This window comes from Nerophis lumbriciformis, unplaced genomic scaffold (genome assembly GCF_033978685.3).
Source record: "Nerophis lumbriciformis unplaced genomic scaffold, RoL_Nlum_v2.1 HiC_scaffold_40, whole genome shotgun sequence".
Lineage (NCBI taxonomy): Eukaryota > Metazoa > Chordata > Actinopteri > Syngnathiformes > Syngnathidae > Nerophis > Nerophis lumbriciformis.
In genome coordinates, this window is record NW_027316582.1 from 487,501 (window position 1) to 510,055 (window position 22,555).

General features: G+C 52.2%; 2 long non-coding RNA genes across 2 annotated transcripts; both read left to right on the forward strand.

Annotated features, from left to right (window-relative positions):
• Positions 1-13,764: 13,764 nt before the first annotated feature.
• Positions 13,765-15,296, forward strand: LOC133579589 (uncharacterized). Its single transcript, XR_009811913.2, has 3 exons — positions 13,765-14,331; positions 14,425-14,550; positions 14,683-15,296. It is a non-coding gene; the product is annotated as an uncharacterized lncRNA (long non-coding RNA).
• Positions 15,297-19,853: 4,557 nt separating this feature from the next.
• LOC133579588 (uncharacterized) lies at positions 19,854-21,382 on the forward strand. Its single transcript, XR_009811912.2, has 3 exons — positions 19,854-20,417; positions 20,511-20,636; positions 20,769-21,382. It is a non-coding gene; the product is annotated as an uncharacterized lncRNA (long non-coding RNA).
• Positions 21,383-22,555: the final 1,173 nt, after the last annotated feature.

Below are 22,555 nucleotides of genomic sequence, written 5' to 3' on the forward strand. Positions count from 1 at the left end.
CCAACCCCGCGAAGGTATGCTTGGGGTGGAAGCTGCTTTTGAAGAGGAGCGCGTGGGTGTCGGTCTCCTTGAAGAACACCCTGATGTCCAAGTGTTGCGTGTCGGCAAAGTCGGGACCCTTGAATGTCGTGGTGTCCAAAAAGTCGACCGATGTGTTGCTCGTGGTCGACTTGATGGTGATATTTTTATTGTGAGTGTTCAGCGTGTTTAAGAACACGCTGAACTCCTCACTGGAATGGGTCCAGACACCCCAGATGTCATCCAGGTACCGGAAGTAGTGGAGAGGACGTTTTGGGCAGGCGGCCAAGGCAGAGGTCTCCCACTCTGCCATAAAAATGTTGGCATACGCCGGTGCAAATTTCTTGCCCATAGCAGTGCCCTTAATTTGGAGGTAGAAACGACCGTCAAACTCAAAGTCGTTTCTCCTCAAATTAATGTCGAGGAGCTGCAGGAGCTCCTTTTCGGGCCTGCTAACGTCGCGGTACCTGTAGAAGACATTTTTGACAGCCTGTATCCCCTCATTTATATCAATGTTTGTATACAGGCTGTCAATGTCGATGGTGAACAAAATGGCATCTGGGGGAATGCAGACCTTCTTGATTTTATCAATAAAATCATAGGTATCCCTGAGGTAGCTGTCGTGCAGAACGGAAAGCGGCGTCAGATAATGATCGATGAACGCCGCCGTTCTGTACGTCTCGCTGCCGCAGTCAGACACAATGGGTCGCCCCGGAGGGATCTCGTGGGGCTTGCTCCACTTGTCTGGCTCCTTGTGAATTTTAGGGAGCATGTAGAACCTGCGGGGGCGAGGATCCGGCTCCCCCATGAGATACCTATGTTGTTTAAAATTGATAAATTTTTTAAGTAGAAGATTATCCAGAATCTTTTCTACCATGGGAATAGTTTGCGGATAAATAGGTTCCGGCAGTGGTTTATAATACGTCATGTCACTCAACTGCCGAGAACCCTCCCATATGTATTGCGATCTGTCAAAAATGACAACAGCACTCCCCTTGTCGGCTGGTTTGATCACAATATGTTTGTTTGTTTTTAGACTATGAAGGGCCTCGACTTCTCCGCGTGTCAAATTGGGAGCGACCGCAGGTGCGCAACCCGAACCGGACATGGAGAGCCCGTCGGACCGGACCATAGCCTGGAATTCCGGAGGCATAAGTCCAGGTGAGGGCTCCCAGCCGGAACGGGCTGTGAACGGTGTAGGTCCGAGAGAATCTTGTTTCTCATAGTATACCTCAAGTTTGACACGTCTGTGGTAGCGCTGGAGGTCAAATTGAAGTTGATGATGCCAGTCGCTACTGAGATTAGTGGAAGGAATGAAGTTGAGGCCCTTATTGAGGAGGGAGATTTGTAAGGGGGTTGGCGTGAAATTATGGGCCAAATTTATCACGTTCTTATTACCCCCCCGAGCGATCGGGATTATGGGGATGCCAAGTTTAAAAAGTCAAGCCAGTGCTTGAGCATCAACTTGGCCGTGTCCCGAGTCCAGTGGACCAGGTCGGGTTGGGTCTCAAAGTCCCGGCTGTCGAGAGCCGGGATGTGAGCATAATTGTTCCTGATTAAACTATTCAGCCGCCCGAGGTTGTTTTTCTGCTCAACGGGCAAAGCGGCCGAATAGTTAATCAGGGGGATTAGCACTCGGGCCCGTGGGAAGGTAGCCACGGCCATCCTGAGTGCCCCTTGGAGCTGCTTAATAGCGGTCTCCTTAACTTTCTGCTCACGATGGTTGATCCCAAAGGCTAGAACCAACACTTCAACCGGTGCAGCAATTACGGTCTTGCGTAGGATGGCCTCCGCGTGTCTAAAACTGGCGCCCGGGTAACTGTCGATCTGAAGGTCGTCGACGTAAAAAGGTGGTAGGTGGGACAGATTGGAGTCGCCGATCACCAAGAATTTCTTGTTGGCCGACAACTTCCAATCCATCATCCTCCTACTCGAGACCATGTGTCTAGTGGGTCTACGGGGGGAGGCACTAGCCGTATCCTCTACCAACTCGACACATTCTGGAATAGACAGGTGTTGTGGAGTATCTGGGACGGAAGGCCTCTTGTGTGGCTTCCTTTTTAGTGCCCCAGGGAACAAATGTGCCCAATCGGGGGACTCCTGAGGAAGCATCTCCTGAGGGGGCGTCTCCTGAGGAGGCGTCCGCTGCAAGGGTGAGTCCTCATAGTCCACCATAGGAGCCCCGGAAAGTGTGGGCCCCCGTGGTGAAAATTCACCCTGTGGTGCCGTCTCATCTGCCGTCTCAGGCTGGAGAGGGGACCAGTCGGGGGTCGCGGAAGAGTAACGAGGGGACATCACCGAAGAAAGCCCCCGCTCCTGTTCTTCATCCCGAAAGTCGATCAGGAGAGGCGAGGAGGCCGTGGGTCCCCCTGGTGAGTCATCGTCGTCCTCTGTATGGGTGGGGGTGTCCTGGGTTTGATCCGCCCCGGAGCTTGTGGACCCACGTGGTGAGTCATCGTCGTCCTCGGTCTGAGTGGGGGTCTCCTGTGTGTCTTGTCTTGCAGGTGATCCCAGAGGAAGCCTCCTGCGAGATGCAGGAATAAGCTGGGTGGGCGGAGCCTCGCCGAGGGTGTCCTGGGCAGGCCCGCTGTCCGTGGCCCGGGGCTGTGTCACCCTCTGCTCCTTGGGTGGTTCCGGTCGACGAGGAAGGAAGATCGGGGCAACCCGTGCTGGAGGGATTGCTTCCCGATCCACCTCAGGAGACCAATCTGGAGCCACGGCGTCGGTGCTGGTAGCCACCGAGAGCCGGGCGACGACCCGAGCCGGAGGGCTGCTAGCCCGTACCACCCCAGGAGCCCCGTCAGGGCCCGTAGGGTCAGTATGGGTGCCCACCGATACCCGGGTGGCGGTCTGGACCGGCAAGGACTGGGCCGGGCGTACCACCTCAGCGTTGACAGGGGGGTCGGCGAAGGCCGCGACGATCAGAGCCTCGGCCTTCCCGAGGGTGTCCCCCATCAGTCTGCGTCCCAGATGTTTCTTGGCCCATGTAGAGGCCAGCTGAAAAGCGGGTCTCCAGACCTCATCAATAAAACTGGTTATCTTGTCCAATTCTACTTGTAGAGTGTTTTTATAATGGTCTCTTAAAACATCAACAGTCATTATTGCCCAAGTCTTGGCATTGCACCTGATAAGCGCCTCAATGCCAGGGTTAGAGACCGCTGGTTTGATCATGGTGGCAAGCGTCTCTTCCATTTTTATTATGGACTGGGGGTGAGTGTCTTTTGTCACATTATTCAGGTGGTGTGTTATTTTAATGATATTATAAAAACACTGAGCTTTTAAATTCCCCTCCATGGACGTTGTGGAGTTGTCAGGGGGTGCAGTCCTCCGAGAAGCGTCCTGACGCTTCTTGCGTGTCTTCTTGGGACGGGGAGGATTGCGGGGACGTCTTTGAGGCCAATGTTCAGGTAAAAAATAGTGGGTTAGGGTTAGGGTTAGGGTTAGGGTTAGGGTTAGGGTTAGGGTTAGGGTTAGGGTTAGAGGGTTAGGGTTAGGGTTAGGGTTAGGGTTAGGGTTAGGGTTAGGTGTTGGGGGTTAAGGTTAGGGTTAGGGTTGGGGGTAGGGTTAGGGTTAGGCACTGTCCATCAACAATCCGCCCAGTGACCCCCCACCAGACGCACACCCCCCAGGGACCCCGAACGAACACCGCCGAACGTGGCGTCAGACACATTATTCAATCAAATTTCATCATGCGACGCGCGTTTCGGTCTGCATGACCTCATCAGGCATGAAATTTTGAGAAATTGGCCTCATTACCTCTCTCTGAGCAAGATGTCCCCTCATCTGCTGGAGGAAAAATGAGCCAGAATTGCAAAACGAGGTTTTATAGAAGAGCCTGCAGGGGGCGTGGCTTGTGCTCCCAACTGCAATCAGTCGCTCCTCCCGAGTGCCTGCAGGTGGCGTCTGCACACAACTGCAATACTTAGTCACTCCACAGACAAAAGAGAACTATCTGGTTACATAATCACTCCAGAAGGTAAGTATAATTCATCCAGACCAGCTGGGTGGAGCACTCTAATATCACAGCACTGCACACAAGTAAATATCAAGGGTTAGGGTTAGGGTTAGGGTTAGGGGTTAGGGTTAGGGTTAGAGGGTTAGGGTTAGGGTTAGGGTTAGGGTTAGAGTGAGGGTGAGGGTGAGGGTGAGGGTGAGGGTGGGGGTTGGGGTTAGGGTTAGGGGTTAGGGTTAGGGTTAGGGTTAGGGTTAGGTGTTGGGGGTTAAGGTTAGGGTTAGGGTTGGGGGTAGGGTTAGGGTTAGGCACTGTCCATCAACAATCCGCCCAGTGAGGGTTAGGGTTAGGGTTAGGGTTAGGGTTAGGGTTAGGGTTAGGTGTTGGGGGTTAAGGTTAGGGTTAGGGTTAGGGAAAGGGGTAGGGCTAGGCACTGTCCGTCAACAATCTGCCCAGTGACACCCCACCAGACGCACACCCCCCAGGGACCCCGAAAGAACACCGTCAGACGCGGTGTCAGACACATTGACCTAATCAAGTATGTTTCATGCGACGCGTTTCGGTCTTCTGGACCTCTTCAGGCATGACTTGAATCACGCAGGATGTTCACCATCTTTTTACTGCGAACCTTTTGTCTACCGGGACACTTCTAATTCCACTAGTAGATGGGGCACTACTAATCCCCTAAGGCTAAAATATCTCGGCTTTTGTCACTCTTCTCAACAGCGTGATGTCCCCTCATCAACAACTGGAGCTCAAATGAGCCGGCAAGGCAGGAGGAGGATTTATGTGATTGAGTTCTGCAGGGGGCGGGGCTATCGCTCAGGGTTAGGGTTAGGGTTAGGGTTAGGGTTAGGGTTAGGGTTAGGGTTAGGTTTAGGAGTAGGGGGTGGGGGAAGGGGATAAAGGCACTGTCCGTGGACAACCTGTCCAGGCAACGTCCAAACCAACCGCAAGACCCTCCAAGGACCCTGAAAGAAAGCAATCCGAGTCTGCGTCAAATGCGGTGTCAAACACATGTTGGATTGGTATCCAGCGACGCGCGTTTCGGTCTTTCAGACCTCGTCAGGCTGGCTGAGCCATGCCTACTGGGACTCTTCTAGTTCCCTAGTAGGTGGGGCGCTTCTAATCCCCTGGCTGTCGGCTTCCCTGTTTCTCCACAGCAGGATGCTTGCTCATCGACTGCTGGAGAGGGAATGAGCCGTTCTGGCAGGAGGAGGCTTTATATGAGTGCTGCAGGGGTTAGGGTTAGGGTTAGGGTTAGGGTTAGGGTTAGGGTTAGGGTAGGGTTAGGGTTAGGGTTAGGGTTAGGGTTAGGGGGTTAGGGTTAGGGTTAGGGTTAGGGTTAGGGTAGGGTTAGGGTTAGGGTTAGGGTTAGGGTTAGGGTTAGGGTTAGGGTTAGGTTTGGGGGTAGGTTTTAGGTAAGGAGAAGGGAATGGTTAGGGTTAGGGAAGAGGGGGGGGTGGGGGTTAGGGTTAGGGTTAGGGTTAGGGTTAGGGGTTAGGGGTTAGGGTTAGGGTTAGGGTTAGGGTTAGGTGTTGGGGGTTAAGGTTAGGGTTAGGGTTGGGGGTAGGGTTAGGGTTAGGCACTGTCCATCAACAATCCGCCCAGTGACCCCCCACCAGACGCACACCCCCCAGGGACCCCGAACGAACACCGCCGAACGTGGCGTCAGACACATTATTCAATCAAATTTCATCATGCGACGCGCGTTTCGGTCTGCATGACCTCATCAGGCATGAAATTTTGAGAAATTGGCCTCATTACCTCTCTCTGAGCAAGATGTCCCCTCATCTGCTGGAGGAAAAATGAGCCAGAATTGCAAAACGAGGTTTTATAGAAGAGCCTGCAGGGGGCGTGGCTTGCGCTCCCAACTGCAATCAGTCGCTCCTCCCGAGTGCCTGCAGGTGGCGTCTGCACACAACTGCAATACTTAGTCACTCCACAGACAAAAGAGAACTATCTGGTTACATAATCACTCCAGAAGGTAAGTATAATTCATCCAGACCAGCTGGGTGGAGCACTCTAATATCACAGCACTGCACACAAGTAAATATCAAGTCAATATCACCACACACAATTAAAGAAGTATTAAATCATTAAATCACTTCAAGAAAAAAATCCAGATAAGTTCTCCATGTCTGTGACCTCTGACCCCTATTTTTTGTTACTTGGGTCTGCCAATCGGCCAACACCACACTCAAACGATGCCAAACAGAGCCACCAGGGGGCCGTACGAAGGGCAGGGCGCCACCCAACGGACAGACCGGAGGCACGGGCTAGTTAGGTGTTGGGGGTTAAGGTTAGGGTTAGGGTTGGGGGTAGGGTTAGGGTTAGGCACTGTCCATCAACAATCCGCCCAGTGACCCCCCACCAGACGCACACCCCCCAGGGACCCCGAACGAACACCGCCGAACGTGGCGTCAGACACATTATTCAATCAAATTTCATCATGCGACGCGCGTTTCGGTCTGCATGACCTCATCAGGCATGAAATTTTGAGAAATTGGCCTCATTACCTCTCTCTGAGCAAGATGTCCCCTCATCTGCTGGAGGAAAAATGAGCCAGAATTGCAAAACGAGGTTTTATAGAAGAGCCTGCAGGGGGCGTGGCTTGCGCTCCCAACTGCAATCAGTCGCTCCTCCCGAGTGCCTGCAGGTGGCGTCTGCACACAACTGCAATACTTAGTCACTCCACAGACAAAAGAGAACTATCTGGTTACATAATCACTCCAGAAGGTAAGTATAATTCATCCAGACCAGCTGGGTGGAGCACTCTAATATCACAGCACTGCACACAAGTAAATATCAAGTCAATATCACCACACACAATTAAAGAAGTATTAAATCATTAAATCACTTCAAGAAAAAAATCCAGATAAGTTCTCCATGTCTGTGACCTCTGACCCCTATTTTTTCTTACTTGGGTCTGCCAATCGGCCAACACCACACTCAAACGATGCCAAACAGAGCCACCAGGGGGCCGTACGAAGGGCAGGGCGCCACCCAACGGACAGACCGGAGGCACGGGCTAGTTAGGTGTTGGGGGTTAAGGTTAGGGTTAGGGTTGGGGGTAGGGTTAGGGTTAGGCACTGTCCATCAACAATCCGCCCAGTGACCCCCCACCAGACGCACACCCCCCAGGGACCCCGAACGAACACCGCCGAACGTGGCGTCAGACACATTATTCAATCAAATTTCATCATGCGACGCGCGTTTCGGTCTGCATGACCTCATCAGGCATGAAATTTTGAGAAATTGGCCTCATTACCTCTCTCTGAGCAAGATGTCCCCTCATCTGCTGGAGGAAAAATGAGCCAGAATTGCAAAACGAGGTTTTATAGAAGAGCCTGCAGGGGGCGTGGCTTGCGCTCCCAACTGCAATCAGTCGCTCCTCCCGAGTGCCTGCAGGTGGCGTCTGCACACAACTGCAATACTTAGTCACTCCACAGACAAAAGAGAACTATCTGGTTACATAATCACTCCAGAAGGTAAGTATAATTCATCCAGACCAGCTGGGTGGAGCACTCTAATATCACAGCACTGCACACAAGTAAATATCAAGTCAATATCACCACACACAATTAAAGAAGTATTAAATCATTAAATCACTTCAAGAAAAAAATCCAGATAAGTTCTCCATGTCTGTGACCTCTGACCCCTATTTTTTGTTACTTGGGTCTGCCAATCGGCCAACACCACACTCAAACGATGCCAAACAGAGCCACCAGGGGGCCGTACGAAGGGCAGGGCGCCACCCAACGGACAGACCGGAGGCACGGGCTAGTTAGGTGTTGGGGGTTAAGGTTAGGGTTAGGGTTGGGGGTAGGGTTAGGGTTAGGCACTGTCCATCAACAATCCGCCCAGTGACCCCCCACCAGACGCACACCCCCCAGGGACCCCGAACGAACACCGCCGAACGTGGCGTCAGACACATTATTCAATCAAATTTCATCATGCGACGCGCGTTTCGGTCTGCATGACCTCATCAGGCATGAAATTTTGAGAAATTGGCCTCATTACCTCTCTCTGAGCAAGATGTCCCCTCATCTGCTGGAGGAAAAATGAGCCAGAATTGCAAAACGAGGTTTTATAGAAGAGCCTGCAGGGGGCGTGGCTTGCGCTCCCAACTGCAATCAGTCGCTCCTCCCGAGTGCCTGCAGGTGGCGTCTGCACACAACTGCAATACTTAGTCACTCCACAGACAAAAGAGAACTATCTGGTTACATAATCACTCCAGAAGGTAAGTATAATTCATCCAGACCAGCTGGGTGGAGCACTCTAATATCACAGCACTGCACACAAGTAAATATCAAGTCAATATCACCACACACAATTAAAGAAGTATTAAATCATTAAATCACTTCAAGAAAAAAATCCAGATAAGTTCTCCATGTCTGTGACCTCTGACCCCTATTTTTTCTTACTTGGGTCTGCCAATCGGCCAACACCACACTCAAACGATGCCAAACAGAGCCACCAGGGGGCCGTACGAAGGGCAGGGCGCCACCCAACGGACAGACCGGAGGCACGGGCTAGTTAGGTGTTGGGGGTTAAGGTTAGGGTTAGGGTTGGGGGTAGGGTTAGGGTTAGGCACTGTCCATCAACAATCCGCCCAGTGACCCCCCACCAGACGCACACCCCCCAGGGACCCCGAACGAACACCGCCGAACGTGGCGTCAGACACATTATTCAATCAAATTTCATCATGCGACGCGCGTTTCGGTCTGCATGACCTCATCAGGCATGAAATTTTGAGAAATTGGCCTCATTACCTCTCTCTGAGCAAGATGTCCCCTCATCTGCTGGAGGAAAAATGAGCCAGAATTGCAAAACGAGGTTTTATAGAAGAGCCTGCAGGGGGCGTGGCTTGCGCTCCCAACTGCAATCAGTCGCTCCTCCCGAGTGCCTGCAGGTGGCGTCTGCACACAACTGCAATACTTAGTCACTCCACAGACAAAAGAGAACTATCTGGTTACATAATCACTCCAGAAGGTAAGTATAATTCATCCAGACCAGCTGGGTGGAGCACTCTAATATCACAGCACTGCACACAAGTAAATATCAAGTCAATATCACCACACACAATTAAAGAAGTATTAAATCATTAAATCACTTCAAGAAAAAAATCCAGATAAGTTCTCCATGTCTGTGACCTCTGACCCCTATTTTTTCTTACTTGGGTCTGCCAATCGGCCAACACCACACTCAAACGATGCCAAACAGAGCCACCAGGGGGCCGTACGAAGGGCAGGGCGCCACCCAACGGACAGACCGGAGGCACGGGCTAGTTAGGTGTTGGGGGTTAAGGTTAGGGTTAGGGTTGGGGGTAGGGTTAGGGTTAGGCACTGTCCATCAACAATCCGCCCAGTGACCCCCCACCAGACGCACACCCCCCAGGGACCCCGAACGAACACCGCCGAACGTGGCGTCAGACACATTATTCAATCAAATTTCATCATGCGACGCGCGTTTCGGTCTGCATGACCTCATCAGGCATGAAATTTTGAGAAATTGGCCTCATTACCTCTCTCTGAGCAAGATGTCCCCTCATCTGCTGGAGGAAAAATGAGCCAGAATTGCAAAACGAGGTTTTATAGAAGAGCCTGCAGGGGGCGTGGCTTGCGCTCCCAACTGCAATCAGTCGCTCCTCCCGAGTGCCTGCAGGTGGCGTCTGCACACAACTGCAATACTTAGTCACTCCACAGACAAAAGAGAACTACCTGGTTACATAATCACTCCAGAAGGTAAGTATAATTCATCCAGACCAGCTGGGTGGAGCACTCTAATATCACAGCACTGCACACAAGTAAATATCAAGTCAATATCACCACACACAATTAAAGAAGTATTAAATCATTAAATCACTTCAAGAAAAAAATCCAGATAAGTTCTCCATGTCTGTGACCTCTGACCCCTATTTTTTCTTAATTGGGTCTGCCAATCGGCCAACACCACACTCAAACGATGCCAAACAGAGCCACCAGGGGGCCGTACGAAGGGCAGGGCGCCACCCAACGGACAGACCGGAGGCACGGGCTAGTTAGGTGTTGGGGGTTAAGGTTAGGGTTAGGGTTGGGGGTAGGGTTAGGGTTAGGCACTGTCCATCAACAATCCGCCCAGTGACCCCCCACCAGACGCACACCCCCCAGGGACCCCGAACGAACACCGCCGAACGTGGCGTCAGACACATTATTCAATCAAATTTCATCATGCGACGCGCGTTTCGGTCTGCATGACCTCATCAGGCATGAAATTTTGAGAAATTGGCCTCATTACCTCTCTCTGAGCAAGATGTCCCCTCATCTGCTGGAGGAAAAATGAGCCAGAATTGCAAAACGAGGTTTTATAGAAGAGCCTGCAGGGGGCGTGGCTTGCGCTCCCAACTGCAATCAGTCGCTCCTCCCGAGTGCCTGCAGGTGGCGTCTGCACACAACTGCAATACTTAGTCACTCCACAGACAAAAGAGAACTACCTGGTTACATAATCACTCCAGAAGGTAAGTATAATTCATCCAGACCAGCTGGGTGGAGCACTCTAATATCACAGCACTGCACACAAGTAAATATCAAGTCAATATCACCACACACAATTAAAGAAGTATTAAATCATTAAATCACTTCAAGAAAAAAATCCAGATAAGTTCTCCATGTCTGTGACCTCTGACCCCTATTTTTTCTTAATTGGGTCTGCCAATCGGCCAACACCACACTCAAACGATGCCAAACAGAGCCACCAGGGGGCCGTACGAAGGGCAGGGCGCCACCCAACGGACAGACCGGAGGCACGGGCTAGTTAGGTGTTGGGGGTTAAGGTTAGGGTTAGGGTTGGGGGTAGGGTTAGGGTTAGGCACTGTCCATCAACAATCCGCCCAGTGACCCCCCACCAGACGCACACCCCCCAGGGACCCCGAACGAACACCGCCGAACGTGGCGTCAGACACATTATTCAATCAAATTTCATCATGCGACGCGCGTTTCGGTCTGCATGACCTCATCAGGCATGAAATTTTGAGAAATTGGCCTCATTACCTCTCTCTGAGCAAGATGTCCCCTCATCTGCTGGAGGAAAAATGAGCCAGAATTGCAAAACGAGGTTTTATAGAAGAGCCTGCAGGGGGCGTGGCTTGCGCTCCCAACTGCAATCAGTCGCTCCTCCCGAGGGTTAGGGTTAGGGTTAGGGTTAGGGTTAGGGTTAGGGTTAGGGTTAGGGTTAGGGTTAGGGTTAGGGTTAGGGTTAGGGTTAGGGTTAGGGTTAGGGTTAGGGGTTAGGGTTAGGGTTAGGGTTAGGGTTAGGGTTAGGGTTAGGTTTGGGGGTAGGTTTTAGGTAAGGAGAAGGGAATGGTTAGGGTTAGGGAAGAGGGGGGGTGGGGGGTATGGGAAAAATAAAGAAGGGAAAAACGGGAATGTGCACTGTCCGTCACAATCCAACGGGCTCACACTCACACCTCATTTAGGCCCCCTGGATGTCTGGTGCCCAATTTGGAGATCCAAAGGAGCTCCGCCCGGTGGCGTTGGGCGAGGCTCCATTTGGGATCCGTCTCTACGACAGTCGCCCGGACGGAAGACCACCCGTGTCGGAGAAAATGCTGAACCAGGTGAGTGTTGGTATTTTTATGCCTAACGATGTTGTACTTGTGTTGGGCGAATCTACTAGCTAAGGTATTGCCCGTCTCGCCCACGTACATATCGCCACATCGTTGGCACCGAATCACGTACACACAGTTCCGGGTGTGTCGGCCGCCACGGCACAACGGCTGGAAAACCTTGCGGTTGTGGGGGTTCACCAACCATTGTGAGTGGCGGACAAGGGTGTCCCTCCTAGTGGAGGGCGGGTCTCTCAGTGAGCTGACCCTGGCCCTGACCAACAGATCATTCAAGTTGGGGTTCTTACGGTAGGCCGGCACCACGTAGCGCCCCGGCAGCCTCCCGCTACTCTCCGCAAAGGTCCGGAAGTGGTCTTTGACCTTCTTGGCGACCCGCACGGCCGAGGGAGAGTAGGTGGTGATGAGAGGGATCATGTCGGTCCCAGGGGGAGGCCCCTTCGGGTCCAAGAAGACCCTCAACTGCCGTCGGAGGAAGGACCTGGAATAGCCCCTCCCCTTCAGGGCAGAAAAGAGGGTCCTCGAGGCCGTCAGGAAGTCCTCCCTTCTGGTGCAGACACGATGGAACCTCAACAATTGGGATTTCACCAACCCCGCGAAGGTATGCTTGGGGTGGAAGCTGCTTTTGAAGAGGAGCGCGTGGGTGTCGGTCTCCTTGAAGAACACCCTGATGTCCAAGTGTTGCGTGTCGGCAAAGTCGGGACCCTTGAATGTCGTGGTGTCCAAAAAGTCGACCGATGTGTTGCTCGTGGTCGACTTGATGGTGATATTTTTATTGTGAGTGTTCAGCGTGTTTAAGAACACGCTGAACTCCTCACTGGAATGGGTCCAGACACCCCAGATGTCATCCAGGTACCGGAAGTAGTGGAGAGGACGTTTTGGGCAGGCGGCCAAGGCAGAGGTCTCCCACTCTGCCATAAAAATGTTGGCATACGCCGGTGCAAATTTCTTGCCCATAGCAGTGCCCTTAATTTGGAGGTAGAAACGACCGTCAAACTCAAAGTCGTTTCTCCTCAAATTAATGTCGAGGAGCTGCAGGAGCTCCTTTTCGGGCCTGCTAACGTCGCGGTACCTGTAGAAGACATTTTTGACAGCCTGTATCCCCTCATTTATATCAATGTTTGTATACAGGCTGTCAATGTCGATGGTGAACAAAATGGCATCTGGGGGAATGCAGACCTTCTTGATTTTATCAATAAAATCATAGGTATCCCTGAGGTAGCTGTCGTGCAGAACGGAAAGCGGCGTCAGATAATGATCGATGAACGCCGCCGTTCTGTACGTCTCGCTGCCGCAGTCAGACACAATGGGTCGCCCCGGAGGGATCTCGTGGGGCTTGCTCCACTTGTCTGGCTCCTTGTGAATTTTAGGGAGCATGTAGAACCTGCGGGGGCGAGGATCCGGCTCCCCCATGAGATACCTATGTTGTTTAAAATTGATAAATTTTTTAAGTAGAAGATTATCCAGAATCTTTTCTACCATGGGAATAGTTTGCGGATAAATAGGTTCCGGCAGTGGTTTATAATACGTCATGTCACTCAACTGCCGAGAACCCTCCCATATGTATTGCGATCTGTCAAAAATGACAACAGCACTCCCCTTGTCGGCTGGTTTGATCACAATATGTTTGTTTGTTTTTAGACTATGAAGGGCCTCGACTTCTCCGCGTGTCAAATTGGGAGCGACCGCAGGTGCGCAACCCGAACCGGACATGGAGAGCCCGTCGGACCGGACCATAGCCTGGAATTCCGGAGGCATAAGTCCAGGTGAGGGCTCCCAGCCGGAACGGGCTGTGAACGGTGTAGGTCCGAGAGAATCTTGTTTCTCATAGTATACCTCAAGTTTGACACGTCTGTGGTAGCGCTGGAGGTCAAATTGAAGTTGATGATGCCAGTCGCTACTGAGATTAGTGGAAGGAATGAAGTTGAGGCCCTTATTAAGGAGGGAGATTTGTAAGGGGGTTGGCGTGAAATTATGGGCCAAATTTATCACGTTCTTATTACCCCCCCGAGCGATCGGGATTATGGGGATGCCAAGTTTAAAAAGTCAAGCCAGTGCTTGAGCATCAACTTGGCCGTGTCCCGAGTCCAGTGGACCAGGTCGGGTTGGGTCTCAAAGTCCCGGCTGTCGAGAGCCGGGATGTGAGCATAATTGTTCCTGATTAAACTATTCAGCCGCCCGAGGTTGTCTTTCTGCTCAACGGGCAAAGCGGCCGAATAGTTAATCAGGGGGATTAGCACTCGGGCCCGTGGGAAGGTAGCCACGGCCATCCTGAGTGCCCCTTGGAGCTGCTTAATAGCGGTCTCCTTAACTTTCTGCTCACGATGGTTGATCCCAAAGGCTAGAACCAACACTTCAACCGGTGCAGCAATTACGGTCTTGCGTAGGATGGCCTCCGCGTGTCTAAAACTGGCGCCCGGGTAACTGTCGATCTGAAGGTCGTCGACGTAAAAAGGTGGTAGGTGGGACAGATTGGAGTCGCCGATCACCAAGAATTTCTTGTTGGCCGACAACTTCCAATCCATCATCCTCCTACTCGAGACCATGTGTCTAGTGGGTCTACGGGGGGAGGCACTAGTCGTATCCTCTACCAACTCGACACATTCTGGAATAGACAGGTGTTGTGGAGTATCTGGGACGGAAGGCCTCTTGTGTGGCTTCCTTTTTAGTGCCCCAGGGAACAAATGTGCCCAATCGGGGGACTCCTGAGGAAGCATCTCCTGAGGGGGCGTCTCCTGAGGAGGCGTCCGCTGCAAGGGTGAGTCCTCATAGTCCACCATAGGAGCCCCGGAAAGTGTGGGCCCCCGTGGTGAAAATTCACCCTGTGGTGCCGTCTCATCTGCCGTCTCAGGCTGGAGAGGGGACCAGTCGGGGGTCGCGGAAGAGTAACGAGGGGACATCACCGAAGAAAGCCCCCGCTCCTGTTCTTCATCCCGAAAGTCGATCAGGAGAGGCGAGGAGACCGTGGGTCCCCCTGGTGAGTCATCGTCGTCCTCTGTATGGGTGGGGGTGTCCTGGGTTTGATCCGCCCCGGAGCTTGTGGACCCACGTGGTGAGTCATCGTCGTCCTCGGTCTGAGTGGGGGTCTCCTGTGTGTCTTGTCTTGCAGGTGATCCCAGAGGAAGCCTCCTGCGAGATGCAGGAATAAGCTGGGTGGGCGGAGCCTCGCCGAGGGTGTCCTGGGCAGGCCCGCTGTCCGTGGCCCGGGGCTGTGTCACCCTCTGCTCCTTGGGTGGTTCCGGTCGACGAGGAAGGAAGATCGGGGCAACCCGTGCTGGAGGGATTGCATCCCGATCCACCTCAGGAGACCAATCTGGAGCCACGGCGTCGGTGCTGGTAGCCACCGAGACCCGGGCGACGACCCGAGCCGGAGGGCTGCTAGCCCGTACCACCCCAGGAGCCCCGTCAGGGCCCGTAGGGTCAGTATGGGTGCCCACCGATACCCGGGTGGCGGTCTGGACCGGCAAGGACTGGGCCGGGCGTACCACCTCCGCGTTGACAGGGGGGTCGGCGAAGGCCGCGACGATCAGAGCCTCGGCCTTCCCGAGGGTGTCCCCCATCAGTCTGCGTCCCAGATGTTTCTTGGCCCATGTAGAGGCCAGCTGAAAAGCGGGTCTCCAAACCTCGTCAATAAAACTGGTTATCTTGTCCAATTCCACTTGTAGAGTGTTTTTATAATGGTCTCTTAAAACCTCAACCGTCGTTAATGCCCAAGTCCTGGCATTGCACCTGATAAGCGTCTCAACGTCAGGGTTGGAGACCGCTGGTTTGATCATGGTGGCAAGCGTCTCTTCCATTTTTATTATGGACTGGGGGTGAGTGTCTTTTGTAACATTATTCAAATGATGTGTTATTTTGATAATATTATAAAAACACTGTGCTTTTAAATTCCCCTCCATGGACGTTGTGGAGTTGTCAGGGGGTGCAGTCCTCCGAGAAGCGTCCTGACGCTTCTTGCGTGTCTTCTTAGGACGGGGAGGATTGCGGGGACGTCTTTGAGGCCAATGTTCAGGTAAAAAATAGTCCTGAGAATAATGTCTGGGAGGCCTAGAGTCCATGTCTCTACTGGTATTACGGGAGCGCCCATTCCTCCTGGAAGCATCCCGGCGTTTCCTCCGTGTCCCCCTGGGGGGAGGAGGATAGCGGGGACGTCTTTGAGGTGAATATTGTGGCCTAAAGTACTCCTGGGAGTGCTGTCTTGAAGGCACAAAATTCCTATTTTGGCGTGTGTTTCTCCTATAATTCCACTGAGGGGCGCTGCGGCGCTCCTCTGGGTGTAGATCATTAAAATGGCGGCGTGTCTGCGGGTAGGGGCGACGCGGATAGGAATCCTGCCGTCCCCGTGCTACATCCGCATAAGACCTCTGGGGCCGCTGCTCATCCCACTGAGAAAAATATTCCTCCTGGTCATAATGACAACGTTCATCATCCTGGGCGAGCCACTCTGAAGGCGCAGCCTGACGTCGCCGTGCGCGTCTTCGCCCCGACCTGACCGGAAGCCAGTCGTATTCGGACCCATCCGACATATTGCAAAATTATTTTAATATGTCGCTGGTGTGGATGATGTAAAAAACTGGTTGGCGAAAAAAGGTTTGTTCGCTTTATAAAAATAAATTGTCTTTATCCGTTTCCTTTGTGAAAAAGAGAGAACGGAATGCTCGGAGGCGGGACTTCCGCCGAGGTCAAGATAATCACTTCCGGTTGATGGCTGGCTGCATAAACGGTGAGATATACTTTTTTGTTCAAAAATATGCTGTATCTCGCGCTAATGAGCCACCGGAATATCTCGTGAGTAAAAATAGCACATGTAGTATCAAAAATAGGCTGTTTATTTACAGAAAATAGCGACTAGTGGAACGAAAGCGTCGCGCCGCGACCAGGCCTTCAACTGGACACGGCAAGTAAACAAATACAAGAAAAATACTACAATGTGTCAGAAAAATATGAAAAAAGTAGAAAATGTATATTTACATGAAACGAGTCAGATGGCAACGTTTCGGTAAGATACCTTCATCAGGCCTGACTCGTTTGTAGAGTATTAGCAGGTTAGCACGGCAGGTAGGCTAAAGTCAACCTTTTATCCTTGCAGTGAAAACAGGTATTGCAGGAGAAAGGTGTTAATAGCAATATAACATTTAAATGAAGGGGTGGGGTCCACGTCAAACACAAGTTGGCCTTCAAAATAGAAGTCTTGACCACAACACAAGTGTAAAAAGAAGACAACAGTGACCCTCTGAAGCCCCAGGATGCTACTGCAAAATCCTGTCTGCTAAAACAATAACATGAAATGATAGACATTGTTATTGTTATATGATATATAATATAATACAATGTAATATGGTATAAATATTATATAATATATTATAATAAATATATATGTATATATATATATATATATATATAATAATAGACAAACACTAGTACATTCAAATAGAAATAATACAGAAAGTACCCTGGATGTGTGACCTAGGGCTTCAGTATTAAACAGAGAGTTGGGAGAGGATATTCCCAGTAGGCTCCCCTTAGTGTAATGCTCTGAATGTACGTATGTGTACCGTACCCGAGGTTAGGGTTAGGGTTAGGGTTAGGGTTAGGGTTAGGTTTTAGGATTGGGGTTGGGGTAGGTTTTAGGTATATATTCCCTGTTACCTCCCCTTGATATGATGCTCCGATTGTATCCCATCCCCAAGTGAGTATATTTAATGCGTTTTCTGTCTGTTTTGGCAGGTCCAGGAGGGCGAGCGAGGGAGAGTGAGAGCCGTAAGAGGATTGGAGGCACTGGCTGGTTAGGTTTGGGGGTAGGTTTTAGGTAAGGAGAAGGGAATGGTTAGGGTTAGGGAAGAGGGGGGGTGGGGGGTATGGGAAAAATAAAGAAGGGAAAAACGGGAATGTGCACTGTCCGTCACAATCCAACGGGCTCACACTCACACCTCATTTAGGCCCCCTGGATGTCTGGTGCCCAATTTGGAGATCCAAAGGAGCTCCGCCCGGTGGCGTTGGGCGAGGCTCCATTTGGGATCCGTCTCTACGACAGTCGCCCGGACGGAAGACCACCCGTGTCGGAGAAAATGCTGAACCAGGTGAGTGTTGGTATTTTTATGCCTAACGATGTTGTACTTGTGTTGGGCGAATCTACTAGCTAAGGTATTGCCCGTCTCGCCCACGTACATATCGCCACATCGTTGGCACCGAATCACGTACACACAGTTCCGGGTGTGTCGGCCGCCACGGCACAACGGCTGGAAAACCTTGCGGTTGTGGGGGTTCACCAACCATTGTGAGTGGCGGACAAGGGTGTCCCTCCTAGTGGAGGGCGGGTCTCTCAGTGAGCTGACCCTGGCCCTGACCAACAGATCATTCAAGTTGGGGTTCTTACGGTAGGCCGGCACCACGTAGCGCCCCGGCAGCCTCCCGCTACTCTCCGCAAAGGTCCGGAAGTGGTCTTTGACCTTCTTGGCGACCCGCACGGCCGAGGGAGAGTAGGTGGTGATGAGAGGGATCATGTCGGTCCCAGGGGGAGGCCCCTTCGGGTCCAAGAAGACCCTCAACTGCCGTCGGAGGAAGGACCTGGAATAGCCCCTCCCCTTCAGGGCAGAAAAGAGGGTCCTCGAGGCCGTCAGGAAGTCCTCCCTTCTGGTGCAGACACGATGGAACCTCAACAATTGGGATTTCACCAACCCCGCGAAGGTATGCTTGGGGTGGAAGCTGCTTTTGAAGAGGAGCGCGTGGGTGTCGGTCTCCTTGAAGAACACCCTGATGTCCAAGTGTTGCGTGTCGGCAAAGTCGGGACCCTTGAATGTCGTGGTGTCCAAAAAGTCGACCGATGTGTTGCTCGTGGTCGACTTGATGGTGATATTTTTATTGTGAGTGTTCAGCGTGTTTAAGAACACGCTGAACTCCTCACTGGAATGGGTCCAGACACCCCAGATGTCATCCAGGTACCGGAAGTAGTGGAGAGGACGTTTTGGGCAGGCGGCCAAGGCAGAGGTCTCCCACTCTGCCATAAAAATGTTGGCATACGCCGGTGCAAATTTCTTGCCCATAGCAGTGCCCTTAATTTGGAGGTAGAAACGACCGTCAAACTCAAAGTCGTTTCTCCTCAAATTAATGTCGAGGAGCTGCAGGAGCTCCTTTTCGGGCCTGCTAACGTCGCGGTACCTGTAGAAGACATTTTTGACAGCCTGTATCCCCTCATTTATATCAATGTTTGTATACAGGCTGTCAATGTCGATGGTGAACAAAATGGCATCTGGGGGAATGCAGACCTTCTTGATTTTATCAATAAAATCATAGGTATCCCTGAGGTAGCTGTCGTGCAGAACGGAAAGCGGCGTCAGATAATGATCGATGAACGCCGCCGTTCTGTACGTCTCGCTGCCGCAGTCAGACACAATGGGTCGCCCCGGAGGGATCTCGTGGGGCTTGCTCCACTTGTCTGGCTCCTTGTGAATTTTAGGGAGCATGTAGAACCTGCGGGGGCGAGGATCCGGCTCCCCCATGAGATACCTATGTTGTTTAAAATTGATAAATTTTTTAAGTAGAAGATTATCCAGAATCTTTTCTACCATGGGAATAGTTTGCGGATAAATAGGTTCCGGCAGTGGTTTATAATACGTCATGTCACTCAACTGCCGAGAACCCTCCCATATGTATTGCGATCTGTCAAAAATGACAACAGCACTCCCCTTGTCGGCTGGTTTGATCACAATATGTTTGTTTGTTTTTAGACTATGAAGGGCCTCGACTTCTCCGCGTGTCAAATTGGGAGCGACCGCAGGTGCGCAACCCGAACCGGACATGGAGAGCCCGTCGGACCGGACCATAGCCTGGAATTCCGGAGGCATAAGTCCAGGTGAGGGCTCCCAGCCGGAACGGGCTGTGAACGGTGTAGGTCCGAGAGAATCTTGTTTCTCATAGTATACCTCAAGTTTGACACGTCTGTGGTAGCGCTGGAGGTCAAATTGAAGTTGATGATGCCAGTCGCTACTGAGATTAGTGGAAGGAATGAAGTTGAGGCCCTTATTAAGGAGGGAGATTTGTAAGGGGGTTGGCGTGAAATTATGGGCCAAATTTATCACGTTCTTATTACCCCCCCGAGCGATCGGGATTATGGGGATGCCAAGTTTAAAAAGTCAAGCCAGTGCTTGAGCATCAACTTGGCCGTGTCCCGAGTCCAGTGGACCAGGTCGGGTTGGGTCTCAAAGTCCCGGCTGTCGAGAGCCGGGATGTGAGCATAATTGTTCCTGATTAAACTATTCAGCCGCCCGAGGTTGTCTTTCTGCTCAACGGGCAAAGCGGCCGAATAGTTAATCAGGGGGATTAGCACTCGGGCCCGTGGGAAGGTAGCCACGGCCATCCTGAGTGCCCCTTGGAGCTGCTTAATAGCGGTCTCCTTAACTTTCTGCTCACGATGGTTGATCCCAAAGGCTAGAACCAACACTTCAACCGGTGCAGCAATTACGGTCTTGCGTAGGATGGCCTCCGCGTGTCTAAAACTGGCGCCCGGGTAACTGTCGATCTGAAGGTCGTCGACGTAAAAAGGTGGTAGGTGGGACAGATTGGAGTCGCCGATCACCAAGAATTTCTTGTTGGCCGACAACTTCCAATCCATCATCCTCCTACTCGAGACCATGTGTCTAGTGGGTCTACGGGGGGAGGCACTAGTCGTATCCTCTACCAACTCGACACATTCTGGAATAGACAGGTGTTGTGGAGTATCTGGGACGGAAGGCCTCTTGTGTGGCTTCCTTTTTAGTGCCCCAGGGAACAAATGTGCCCAATCGGGGGACTCCTGAGGAAGCATCTCCTGAGGGGGCGTCTCCTGAGGAGGCGTCCGCTGCAAGGGTGAGTCCTCATAGTCCACCATAGGAGCCCCGGAAAGTGTGGGCCCCCGTGGTGAAAATTCACCCTGTGGTGCCGTCTCATCTGCCGTCTCAGGCTGGAGAGGGGACCAGTCGGGGGTCGCGGAAGAGTAACGAGGGGACATCACCGAAGAAAGCCCCCGCTCCTGTTCTTCATCCCGAAAGTCGATCAGGAGAGGCGAGGAGACCGTGGGTCCCCCTGGTGAGTCATCGTCGTCCTCTGTATGGGTGGGGGTGTCCTGGGTTTGATCCGCCCCGGAGCTTGTGGACCCACGTGGTGAGTCATCGTCGTCCTCGGTCTGAGTGGGGGTCTCCTGTGTGTCTTGTCTTGCAGGTGATCCCAGAGGAAGCCTCCTGCGAGATGCAGGAATAAGCTGGGTGGGCGGAGCCTCGCCGAGGGTGTCCTGGGCAGGCCCGCTGTCCGTGGCCCGGGGCTGTGTCACCCTCTGCTCCTTGGGTGGTTCCGGTCGACGAGGAAGGAAGATCGGGGCAACCCGTGCTGGAGGGATTGCATCCCGATCCACCTCAGGAGACCAATCTGGAGCCACGGCGTCGGTGCTGGTAGCCACCGAGACCCGGGCGACGACCCGAGCCGGAGGGCTGCTAGCCCGTACCACCCCAGGAGCCCCGTCAGGGCCCGTAGGGTCAGTATGGGTGCCCACCGATACCCGGGTGGCGGTCTGGACCGGCAAGGACTGGGCCGGGCGTACCACCTCCGCGTTGACAGGGGGGTCGGCGAAGGCCGCGACGATCAGAGCCTCGGCCTTCCCGAGGGTGTCCCCCATCAGTCTGCGTCCCAGATGTTTCTTGGCCCATGTAGAGGCCAGCTGAAAAGCGGGTCTCCAAACCTCGTCAATAAAACTGGTTATCTTGTCCAATTCCACTTGTAGAGTGTTTTTATAATGGTCTCTTAAAACCTCAACCGTCGTTAATGCCCAAGTCCTGGCATTGCACCTGATAAGCGTCTCAACGTCAGGGTTGGAGACCGCTGGTTTGATCATGGTGGCAAGCGTCTCTTCCATTTTTATTATGGACTGGGGGTGAGTGTCTTTTGTAACATTATTCAAATGATGTGTTATTTTGATAATATTATAAAAACACTGTGCTTTTAAATTCCCCTCCATGGACGTTGTGGAGTTGTCAGGGGGTGCAGTCCTCCGAGAAGCGTCCTGACGCTTCTTGCGTGTCTTCTTAGGACGGGGAGGATTGCGGGGACGTCTTTGAGGCCAATGTTCAGGTAAAAAATAGTCCTGAGAATAATGTCTGGGAGGCCTAGAGTCCATGTCTCTACTGGTATTACGGGAGCGCCCATTCCTCCTGGAAGCATCCCGGCGTTTCCTCCGTGTCCCCCTGGGGGGAGGAGGATAGCGGGGACGTCTTTGAGGTGAATATTGTGGCCTAAAGTACTCCTGGGAGTGCTGTCTTGAAGGCACAAAATTCCTATTTTGGCGTGTGTTTCTCCTATAATTCCACTGAGGGGCGCTGCGGCGCTCCTCTGGGTGTAGATCATTAAAATGGCGGCGTGTCTGCGGGTAGGGGCGACGCGGATAGGAATCCTGCCGTCCCCGTGCTACATCCGCATAAGACCTCTGGGGCCGCTGCTCATCCCACTGAGAAAAATATTCCTCCTGGTCATAATGACAACGTTCATCATCCTGGGCGAGCCACTCTGAAGGCGCAGCCTGACGTCGCCGTGCGCGTCTTCGCCCCGACCTGACCGGAAGCCAGTCGTATTCGGACCCATCCGACATATTGCAAAATTATTTTAATATGTCGCTGGTGTGGATGATGTAAAAAACTGGTTGGCGAAAAAAGGTTTGTTCGCTTTATAAAAATAAATTGTCTTTATCCGTTTCCTTTGTGAAAAAGAGAGAACGGAATGCTCGGAGGCGGGACTTCCGCCGAGGTCAAGATAATCACTTCCGGTTGATGGCTGGCTGCATAAACGGTGAGATATACTTTTTTGTTCAAAAATATGCTGTATCTCGCGCTAATGAGCCACCGGAATATCTCGTGAGTAAAAATAGCACATGTAGTATCAAAAATAGGCTGTTTATTTACAGAAAATAGCGACTAGTGGAACGAAAGCGTCGCGCCGCGACCAGGCCTTCAACTGGACAC